Source organism: Alexandromys fortis, unplaced genomic scaffold, assembly GCF_014885135.2.
Source record: "Alexandromys fortis isolate MF-2015 unplaced genomic scaffold, M_Fortis_MF-2015_v1.1 scaffold_123, whole genome shotgun sequence".
Taxonomy (NCBI): Eukaryota; Metazoa; Chordata; class Mammalia; order Rodentia; family Cricetidae; genus Alexandromys; species Alexandromys fortis.
Genome location: NW_026068003.1, coordinates 467,604 through 479,287, shown reverse-complemented (window position 1 = coordinate 479,287; position 11,684 = coordinate 467,604). Strand labels below are relative to the sequence as shown.

At 44.1% G+C, this 11,684-nt stretch overlaps 1 non-coding gene across 1 annotated transcript; it reads right to left on the bottom strand.

Moving 5' to 3' along the window:
* Nucleotides 1-11,175: 11,175 nt before the first annotated feature.
* LOC126513045 (small nucleolar RNA U3) lies at nt 11,176-11,392 on the bottom strand. The gene has a single exon (XR_007595239.1). It is a non-coding gene; the product is annotated as a small nucleolar RNA U3 (small nucleolar RNA).
* Between the last annotated feature and the right edge of the window lie 292 nt (nt 11,393-11,684).

The window sequence follows — 11,684 nt, the reverse complement described above, 5'->3', positions numbered from 1 at the left end:
GGAGGGGGGGGGGGGAGGGAGGGGGGGAGGGAGGGAGGGAGGGAGGGAGGGAGGGAGGGAGGGAGGGAATAACTTTGAGTCCACTTTTCCCAGTGATCCAGTTTTTGGATACTATCTGATTCCTTCTCAAACCTGTGTTTAAATAATGGTATTTCTGAACAAAAGCAACAATACAGTGAGAAGAGAGTCCATAAGAAATACCACACACTCTATGAATCTCCAGTTTTTTTGTTTTCATCTACAGACCTAGAATCACAGTTCTTACCTCAAAGGCCATGACGATTTCCAACGAAAAGAGATCAGAAGATAAACAAGAGCACTCTGAGTCGGGGCTCTCTGCAGGGCGATTCAGGCGGATGTGGGTGGACAGAGTACGGAGGTGAGTGTAGCAGAGGAATGGGAACCTGGCTAACAGCTCTAGAGGCTGGAGAAGAGAATCAACGCCTCCAAAGAAGCCTAACTATCAGCAATAGAGTGGGGACCGCCATGCCAGCAATGACTAGACCCACCTTGAACCATGGCTGTAGGTTCACTTTCTCAAAGAAACAGATTGTGTTCAAAAGGAAGATAAATTATATTTTAAAGCTTCTTCATTTTTAAATGATTTCCTTTGCTCTTTTGATGAATGCAATCTGGAATTGCAAGGAAGCTGGAAGAGGGGTTTGGATAGCTTGGAGACAGAGTTACAGTGAACTGAGCTGGGAACTGAGCTCCGTCACTCTGTATGAGCTCTCTCAAGCACCGAGCCATCTCTCCAGCTGCTCACAGTTTCTCAGGATTTGAAAAATATTTTCCCTTATTCCATTTACTCAACAACTCTGGGAAACAGACAATTTTTCAAAAGTATTTGTAGATAAGAAACACTGTTGGAGAGACCTCAGGAACCAAGAACTTTATCCACTTCTGAGTGGGCAAACTAGCAGGTCAGAGGCTGAGCTAAAGATGCCACGGAAGCTGAAAAGGAGGTGGAAACAAAGAAGTCAGATCACACTGGGGGGACAGTGCAGGACAGTGGACAGGGCAGACATTGATGGAGGTCATCTGCTTGATGTCTGAGTGGGGTGAAGAATGGCTAGCAATATTTTCCTTCTCTCCTTCTGGTCCCTCCAGCTTGCAAAGCATTTAGGCTGAAAGGGGATCTGCGACTCTTAGGGATTCTGACAGCTGAACAAATTAGGGTATTGATATTCATTCCTCACTTTGATATTCCAGGGGTGCTGTTGAATCCACCAGGAGCCAGACATCTCCAATAGGAGCCCTCCAGCAGCTTCCCAGCCCAGTGTCCGGTGCTCTTCAATATCCAGAGCCCTCATTTACCTTCACAGCAAAGAAAGTTCCCCACTCTCAGGCTTCTCAAATACCAGGCTCCTCACTATATCATTTTTCCATTTGCAGTAACTTGAGACAGACAACTTTTTGTCACACCCAGAGGGGTTCTTTTTACTTCAATTATATAATAGGTTTCCTGGCATTTTTGTCCCCAAATGTAGGTTAAAAAGTGCTTGCTAAAATTAACTTCTGTTATTCTACACTCATGGGGTTTCCTGGGGAAGGGCTGTCCACTTAAAATAGCTTCTAAGGGAACTATTCAGGACACTTGTAACTTTAGGTTTTATTAAACGACACAAGCTGCTGATGTTGGTGTTCCCTGACATGGAACTGAATCTCATTTGATCAGGAAAAATCATGTTCCCTGTGTTGTTGGCGAGGTAATGGGACTCTGTGGCCAGGCGATGCTGCCGTTTTAGCAGTCTGGATTGGGGAGTTAGTGCGGTGCAGTGTGGGAGAATCCGAAGATGGATGAACATGGCAGCGTGGTGGAGACAGTTTGACCAGGGCTAAAGGGCACTTGGGGATTTGCTCCTGAGAGCCCAGCTTTGTTTATCTGGGACAAGGAAGGAAGAAGGCACAAATCACAGGCTGTCCTGCCTGCCATGGATAAGAGCTCAAGGGTTGGAATGTTCAAGCTTACAGTGACACACACTCTTCCACAATGAGAGGCGAGGCACACATTATACACACCCGGGTTACAGAATATCTCACAGTGCAGAGCTCACTCCTAGTGATTTCTCTCTAAGGCAGTGTGTGTATGTGTGTGTGTGTGTGTGTGTGTGTGTGTGTTTGCACAATCAAACTTGGACCTGGTTTCCTGGTTTGTTCATAGTGTGTTTTGGTGTCTAATTCCCAAACAGAGATTGGCTACTGTCCCCTGTCACCCATCAAAGCTGTCGGTGTCACTTACAGTCCCCCCTCAAGCCTGCTGTGGTCACTTACTATATTTCTTCCTCTTTAGCTGTTGCTGTCACCTTTTTACTGCCCAGACCCCAGTGCATCCATATTGGCTTCGTCTGAGCACTGTGCTGAGAGCCCCTTGAGGCCAGAGATGGGGGACTGACAATGCCGAAAGCAGTGACTCCCAGCAAAACGGGTCTTGTTTGGGATTCTACGCATGGAGCAGACAAGAGCACAGGGTCCTGTCTGGTCTTGGAAAGATACCATCTTCCTTTCCTTCTCTGCCGGAAACTCAAGGTCACAGTCTTGTTCCTACCAGTTTTGTCACAAGTCTCGAGGTATAATTCTGTCTTACTTCTGGTGGTCACTACTTGACCCTCAAGTCCTCCCCTTGTGCTTCTTGTTCCCCTTCTTTGTTCTCTATAGTGCTTCGGTGCCCAGCACCATATTTATTTCCATTCTCAGATACTTTTCAAAGTAGTCTCCTCCTTTTCCTCCAACCCAAGCAGAGGACTCATCTGCAGCCATATGTCTATTGAAATCTACATCCATTATTTTAATCATGTCATCATACCTCATCTCTACTGGCCCTCCTTTAATTATATTTATCATATGCAAATCTGAAACCTAGTTTAATGGTTCTCTCTCAGTGTGTATGCATGTGTGTGTGTGTGTGTGCACGTGCGAAAGTGTGTGTGTGTGTGTGTGTGTGTGTGTGTGTGTGTGTGTGTGTGTGTCTGTCAGGCTTTCTCTCTCCTCTCACTCTCACCTTCCCACTCTTTGTTTCTAATTACAACTCACGATCGCTGAGTCCAGATGGACTGTTCAAGTCGCTCAGCAGTCCTTGTAAGTCTTCCCTACACTATTTCTGCCTTCTCTGTCTTCACTCATTCTTTTCTCTTTCTTAGCTTTTTGTTTGCCTTCATATTTAATTATATGTAAACACAGTGTGTGTGTGTGTGTGTGTGTGTGAAATGAAAGGTATAAAAGATTGGCCATCTCCTTCTACCAACAAGTCCCCCCTCTCCTGTGTCCATGTATGCCGCTTTCTCTCCTTACTTTGAATGAACTGATCATGTCTCAAATCCCTCACAAGCAGAGGGCCTCCATTGTCTACTTAGGGATAGTTTTCTAATGGTGGCCCACCTCTTCTGCATTACAGAAGTGCCCTCTATTCTGGATCATTCCTAACATCATATAAACATGACATAGTATCTTTTAAATTATCTTGTTATATTTCACTAACGTTAAAGACTAATTTTCCCCTCGACCCCACATCTCTCTCCTGCTGTTACCCCATGTCTTCAACTCTTCCCAGCAATATCCTCCCAGGGAGATTTATATGCCCACTCTCCGCAATCCTTTTCTAGCCTCCCTTTAATATATGCCAAACGGTCTTTTAACCAAGGACTCAACTGAAATAGCTCCTGACAAGGTCACCAGTGATGCTGATGGAATGAAACGTTTCTCAGTTCTGATCTCACTCATCCCATCCACAGCACTTGACACACTGACCATTTCCTCCTACTTGAAACACTTTGGCTCTCTGCTCTCCACTCTCCTTCCAATGCAGCTATGCCTCCTCTCTGCCCAGAACTGTTTACTCCTCACCCGACAGCCCACAGCACTGAGTATTCACAGCTCAGTTCTCTCACCTCCCCTCTTCTCTGTCTTTCCTCACTCTCAAAAATGATCCAGAGTGAAGCTTCCCACACTTGTGTAAATAATGCCCAAATGTCTAACTTCATCCCGGAAGTTTCCTCTAAAATTCAGATTTCTATATCCAGTTGCCCACTTAAAATATCCACAAAATGAGTTGTACATCTAACCTTTTATTCCTAGTAGGTGACCACTCCAGTCTTCTAACTGTTGCATACCAGCAGCATAGTGTCAAAGAATCTGTCAGCAAGTGGTGCCGACTCTATCTTAGAGAGCACACAGTATCTAACCATTCCCTTTTCTCTGCAGCTCAACAGTCAGAAGTCATCACCATCCCACTCTCCTGTTTTTATACTCTCTCTTTCTCTATGGCAGAAGCTATTCCACAGCATCTAGTCTGATGATCTTAAAGCATAATTTGTTTTTGTCTCTCCTATGGCCCCAAACTCTTTCCCAAATTTCTGGGTCGACCAGTTGGCCAGTGTTTAAATTACCAATTGGTCCCTGTGTCTCTTGACTTCTTCCCACACTTCTCTGATTTCGTCTCCTGCTTCTCTAACTCGGTTCAAGACAGGCCCATCTAGTCTTCCTAACACATCCCTGTCAGAGAAGGCTGGTGTCACTGTGGGTGAGAGTACTGTCAGAAGCAGACACAGTACCGAGTGCCTGCCCTGGCATGTCTTCTCTCTTCAGCACTTTGTTTTCTTCCACTGAAGCTATTGCTATTTGCCACTCTTACCTTTGGAATAATCTTCTCTTCTTCCAAACAGAATGGAAATGATACAGAGGATTTGCCTATCTTATTGTGCTGTAGAATAATCAGCACAACAAGCGTAATTGTAGAATAACAACTATTGTAGAATACTGCTTCCAACTTGGGTGGTTGCTCTATCAATATTTATTGAATGAAGAATTGAGATAGTCTTAAAATAAGGTGAAGTTCTAATAATGTGTTTGAATGAATAAGGACATTTCAGCCATTAGAAGTTAATGTGATACTTGATCTTCAAATGGATTTACTCATAAGATGACTTCCCTGTTGCTGAAGAGTGAAACAACTCGGTGAGATGTCAGGGGCAGGAAATGACACCAACGCTAAGAGTGGGATCAGTTTGCTGAGAGAGCCAGAGATGAAGGAGCCGAAGAGGGATGCACTGGGCGTGCAGGGAGAGGCGAGGAGAAGAGATGCAGGACGGAAGCAGATGAGTCACAAAGAAGAGCACAGGAGTAGAAAAACTTCCCAACAGAAAGTCAGTTATAGAGGGCGAGAGAGAGGACCAGGGGCCTGGAAATGAATTTGAGGAAGCAGGAAAAGAGAGAGGATTGCAAAGCAGACAATCATCTCTGGGAGCCCACCTTACATTAATTTAAGATAATACACCATTAATCTTCATGCACAGTCTCTAATTGCAGAATCTTTCATCAGCCTCGCTGTCTGCAGCACCTGTCATTGGAGACACTCGGTGGCTTTGTTGTGCTGTTGTTGTTTCTCATGCTAATTAGGGGGCTGTTGCACCAAGGGCCCCTTCAGTGTAGATCCTCCTAAACTTTGATGCTGTCGATGACACTCCTGGAACAGACGCCACCTACTTAGAATTCGGGGCAGATTTCAAAGGGTAGATTGTTTAAATTCCTAATTAAATACCTCCACAATAGTCACAACTTTCTTAATATCCTTTAACAATCCCATAATCCATCCTGCATCTGCTGCACAGTCGTTAAACCCCAAATATACGTGTTTAACATTCAATTGGGTGCTTAATGATCTTACCTTAACTAGGTCTATTAAATTTAAAGAGATGTGCATAATAAGTTATTGCACATTAATTATAAATACCCATTGGCTATTAAAATCACATTCCAAAAGGGTTAAGTCCTATTGCTAGGTTTAGGCTATGTCCTGCCCAATTTCTGTTTTCTTCAGAAAAAAAAAAAAAAAAAAACCTTCCTGATAAAGAAATGATGAGAACTGCCTCATACTGGCATGGACCAGTCCAAGTCAGCTCTAGATCCTCATTCTAACCAGGTAACCCACTGGACACCCATTCCAGAGTTACACAGAGCAAAATGGTATTAATGTCTCACTTACTGTATTTCAAATGAATTTCACTAAGTATTGTTGCTTCTTGACTTCCAGAAACCCTGGTTATATCCAAGAAGTGTAATTGCTTCTGTAAGAGATGAAAGCACTGGAGGGAATTACCTGTTATCCTCACAGATAACTCAGTAACTTGTCACAGTTCATCTTGATTGTCAATTGGAATGCCTCAAGAACCACTGAGGAAATGTGGCCTTGGATGTGTCTCTGAGAGCATTTCCAGAAAAGAATAACTGAGAGGAGAAGACCTTTCCCAAGAATATGCTGCACCATCAGGCAGTGGCCCAGATACAAAGGAGTCTGAGGAAAAGCAGTATTGCCTGCCTGCCTCTGCTTCTTGCTGGTGAGTGCATCCATCCTGCTGCTGCTGCTGCATCCTTCCTAGATATTAAACCCCAGCTTTTCAACCTTCTAACACGGACAGAAGCTCAATGGCTCTCCAGGCATCTTCCAGGCCTTCTGTGTCAGTCTGGGATTACTGAGAGGCAGACCCATGAGCTGGGCAGTCACTGAATTCTCACTATGGTTGGCCATTTGGACTAGCCAGGCCCTAGCAGGCAAGCTAGTCCAATAGCATCTCCTTGTAGTATATACAGTCTAAACCCCTGACTAACACAGTACTGAAAGAGCAATGAAGACCATGTAGAAAATACATACAAGGCTGACACCTCCCAGCACTGTCGGCCTCCATCCCTTTAAAGCTTTGCTGACTTTTCTCTCTCTGCTCAACATAATGACGGATATAAGCCTCTTTTCTGTATTTCCCCAACTCTTACCTAGATCACTTGCTGATCTGTCTATAAGTAAGAGTTTGGTTTCTAGTTGACAAAACAATGTCTGTATTAGCACAATTTACCTGTGTACTTATTAAAAAGCCACCAGGAGGAATAATTCTTCTGGAATGTTTCTTTTCTATTCCATGTTGTATTGTCTATGGCTCTGCCACCCTGAGCACTCAGATTTGATGCAATATATGATAATCAGTGGTGGATATTTAATGAAGGGTAGACTAATAACACTTATTGACACTCTCATTCAATCTTTAGGATATAAGCTCTGTAGTGATATTAGGGGTTGTGTACCCCTAGTAGAGCATTTGGCAAGCATGCTTGAAGCTCTGGGTTCAGTCCCAAACATCAAAACGTATGAAATAAAATGCCTGGAAACCATCTTCTTTTATACTAAATCTTTAATTTATCCTTGAGTACTATTTTGTTTTGGTGTTTTGGTGATTTTCTTTTCTTTCTTTCCTTTTGGAAACCTATGTGTGGGGGCTCTGGAGCTCCTGTGGGCCTTCCTCCTCTCAATAATAAAACATGACTGATAACAAGAGCCGGCAGCCTTCCAAGTGACTCCCTTTGTAGAAAATCCCCAAACACATTCAATTCAAATTTAAGCAGTCACATTTGGAACAAAGAGAGAGCTGTAACCAGTGCCCCCCTGCTCTGTTTTCTAATGATCTCCAGAGACAAACGGTGTCTGTATGAATCCTCTTCGGCCTTGTCACGTTCTCTTGCAGATCTGATATGCCCCCTTTGTGTCTGGCTTGGTGCTGTCCTTTTTGGGCATGGAGCGAGGTTGAGCAGTGTGGTCTGGGATTCTGTCTGGCTCTGTGACTGAAGGGCAGCAGCTACAAGTGGAAGCTTTAAAACCTGAAGAGAGCTGGTGCACGCAGCAGAACAAACCTTGATGGGAGATGAGGCTGTCTTCATGTGACTGGACTCTCAGCGCGGCTCACAGCAGGCTTTTCGCCGCTTGCTGTCTTTCAGGGATAAGGAGTTAGTCTCTGACTTTCTCTTTGCTTTTGTCTTGGTGTGAGATTGAGAGGGGAACACGCAGACTCAACCTCATTGTGCTTCTGGTCTTTTCAACAGCACAAGGACTTCACAGCTTACCTTATACAGTCCTTGTGAGCATCAGTAGAGAAATGCACCGAGAACGACTTTGAAAGTGTGTCTGTCACATAGGCAGAGAAAAATCGGTCCCCGCCCCCCGGTAACTAGACCTTAAACATTCAGGGATGATGACTCAAACACACCCAACCTCCCTGCCTCCTGGGAAATGTGGGCAGTCTAATTATGCCACTTCTCTCTGTCACATATTAATCATCTCCCTAAGTCGCAAACGTCACATCTCGCAGCTCCTATGTTAGCCGGGCTCTTTGTTCTGTGCTTTTGGCTACTTCATACTGCCCTCTTCCCTGCCTCCTCATAGGCCTTAGGAAGAAAATGTCTTTCTTTGCCTAAAAATGGTTAGACAATTAGATGCTAAATCACCCTCGCCCTTCATTCCCTCTTTTCCTCCCTCTGTCCTTTCTTCTCTAAACCCAAACAGTGTGATGGCTAACTTTGATTATCAGTTTGATAGGACTAAGCTGTATCTGAGAGACCAGTAACCGAATGTTGGAGGGTTCCGATGGTAGACATAGTCCTGCTATCTTCGGATGTGACCAAGGTTTGGACAGAGAATGCACAATGATTCAGCTTGCATGCGGGTAGAACCACCCAATGAGCTTGGGGTTGAAACAGAATAAAAGGGAATAAATGAGGAAGTCCAATAGCGCAGGATGCTTCTTCATTTCTGCTTCCCAGCTGTCATGTGGTGAGTAGCCTCCTTCTCCACATGCTCCTGCCACCATGGTGCTCTACCGAACCTCAGTTCCCCCAACAGAGCCAGCCTGCCACAGACTGGAACCTTCCAAACTGTGAGCCAAAGGAGATCTTCTTCCCTAATTCATTTACACAAGGGATTATGTCACTGACAAATGAGTGAATCACAACACAAAAGAATAATATCTGTATGCACATTATAAAAGGTGGCATTGTTGTCTGATTTAAGTACACAGCATATCAGGGGTATGCATATGTCAAATAGGTCTAAAACTATGACAATTAAATGAATATTACAGATGACGTTCCCAATTTAGTGGGAGACACAGACACCTATAAATTCTAAGAGGGGGGACAAGAGATTACATCTTAAATATATATTCACTTTTCTTTGCCCATTGACTGAAAGATGGTTCCACTTAGGGCTATCCCTGCTCTCTTTCTGTGAAGTGTGACATAGTAGAAAGAACTCTGACCTGAGAGATAAGGGAAGTTGGGTTTAGTCCCAGCTCTGTCACTCACTAGCTGTGTAACTTCAAGCAAATCCTTGAACTTCTCTGGGGCCTCCACTTTCTCAGCTGTGAAATAAGGAAGCTGGCCTGCCTGGCCTGAAGTCCCTGGTAGCTCCAATGTTCCCATGCTTCCATCCTCTCCTCTACTGCTCCATCACACAGGCAGGATGCAGGTTGCAGTTGGGTTGGACTAAGTGCACAGTGGCACTGAAGTCCTTCACCAATTAGGAGCAAGATTGCACAATGCGTTGGCCAGAGGCTAGGCTCAGTGACCAGCACTTAGAATCACTCCCACTGTGTGAACATCACTGCTTGTCCATACAGAGCTCAAAAAACGGCCTCAGAACCCTAAGTGAGAAAGAACAAAGTCGGAGAGATAGAAAGACTGAAAAACACACTCCACAGTTTGGACAGAGACATCTACCTGCTGCTATGTCTGCTCTGTTAAGAGGTATGCCAATCCCATAACGGTGTCTATAGCATGAAGCCCGCTCTATGTGGGTCATTGCCCTCACTATTTTACAAATTCTTTGACATGCATCTTTTGGCTCAAACTTCTCACCACATGTGGAAACTTCCATTTGCTCCCCACAGCCTATGCCACATCTTCTCTGCTCTACCTCTCTGCTGTCAGAGCAGGTAACTCTCGTCTGCCCGCACCTGCCACTCTAAATTCTCCTGACTTGAAGCCGTAGACCCTATACTGTGCCTTAAGCTAATCACTTCCTGTTTTGGAAATGTAGGGTTTATCACGAATCCCATTTCAATTCAAATGATAAATTTCAGTCACCAGTTGAAAATGTCCCAAGTCTGAATGTATTTGGTCTTCCTTACTCCTTTCAACTATCTTTGCAGAAAAGTTCAGTTTAATTTTATATCCTACGCTGTTCACCTTACACAGAATGAAAAATCACAAATGTACTAAAAGTAAACCTGGACATTTTAAAACTGGGTATAAACCCCTTTGCTTAAAGGCATGGACGAAGGCTTATGGCAAAATAGTCTTGGCCCTCAGTAGCACCCTTTTAAAGGGAATTATAAATTGTGGGTTAGCATGCTGTTCTAACAGACATTATTTAAGAGCTCCGAAGCTAGCCTGACTTGATGAGCTGTCCCTTCTCCTGTGGATAATTACCACACTGCAGCCAAGTGCTGCCTTGGCATGATACAAATTAGCTGCATATTTTCCATTTCCCACCCAGATTTCTGCATAGACATGTCAAAGCGAGATCAGATGACAGCCTCCAGCAAGGCCTCCCTTACCAGTGAAAACTCGATGGGAGATTTTTTTTTTTTCTCCCAGAGGCCAAGAGTCCAGCCCTCAAGTTTAAAGTCTGAAAACTCATTTTTACCAGCCCATCTAAAGGTCATCAAACACCCGGACTCAATCAAAGTAAGACGCCTGCATTCACCAGATCTCTACACTGGAATATCAGTCAATTCACCTGGAGTGGTGGATATATATGGAAATATCATCTAAATTGCAAATTCAGCCATATTATTCCTCTGCTTAGCATTTTCAATAGCTCCTTCCTGCCTACAGGATAAAATTCAAATTGCTAATAAGGTAACTCCTGGCATGACCTCCTTCCACCTTATCTCCTCTCAAGTCTCCCTCGCACCCATTGATATAAATGTTCTCATTTCCTGAAAACACAGTGTCCAGTGTCCTGCTTGCGCTCTAAATGTACTCTCTGCCCCTTAAACTCAGTGCCCACTCTGGTATAAATCCTTTACTGGTATTGCTAATCTTCATATTTTAGGGATAAATGAAGATTTTTTTTTTAACTTAACCTAATATGGCCTCATTGACTTTTTCAGTCACAGTCAGGGTAAGGTGGCTTCCCTCTGAACAGCTAAACTTGGCTTTGTATAGCTTTGTAATGGTTATTTCATGTGTGTGTGTGTGTGTGTGTGTGTTCTTACAGCATAGTCATGTGTCTAGTCAATTGTAGTTGTTTGCATATGTGTTTATGTGTGCATATGTGCACAAACATGAATGTGCAGAGGTCAGAGATCAACACTGGGTTTCTTCAGTTGTTTTCTTTTTTTTCTTTTTTTTTTTTCCACTCAGACTGCGCTCCCTCCCTCTCACCCTCCCAGAAGGGAGAGAAGAACGATCATCAATGGCAGGAGGCAGCTGCAGGAAAGCAGCACCTAGAGCCAGCTTCACGCTCAGGAGGGAACGCTACGTCTCGTCCTCGTGGTTTCGGGTGCTCTACACAGTCAGAGAAACTTCTCTAGTAACGAACTATAGAAATGATCCCTGAAAGTATAGTCTTTGTTTTATTTATTTATTTTTTTTTAGACAAGGTCTCTCACTTGACTTGGATCTTAACAGTTCAGCAAACTGGCTGACCATCAATGCCCAGAGGTCTTTCTGTTTCAGCCTCCCCAGCACTGGGATTCTGGGGGTGTGTTCCCACTCCCAGCTTTTTACACTGTGTGCACATTTTCTTCTTTGCTTGTTCAACTAGTCGACAAGCCTCTTGAGACCTGGAACCATTCATTTTACTCTTGTAACCTTGGTGCCAGAGTCCCGGGAACTTGCGCGTACTTAAACATATTTATTAA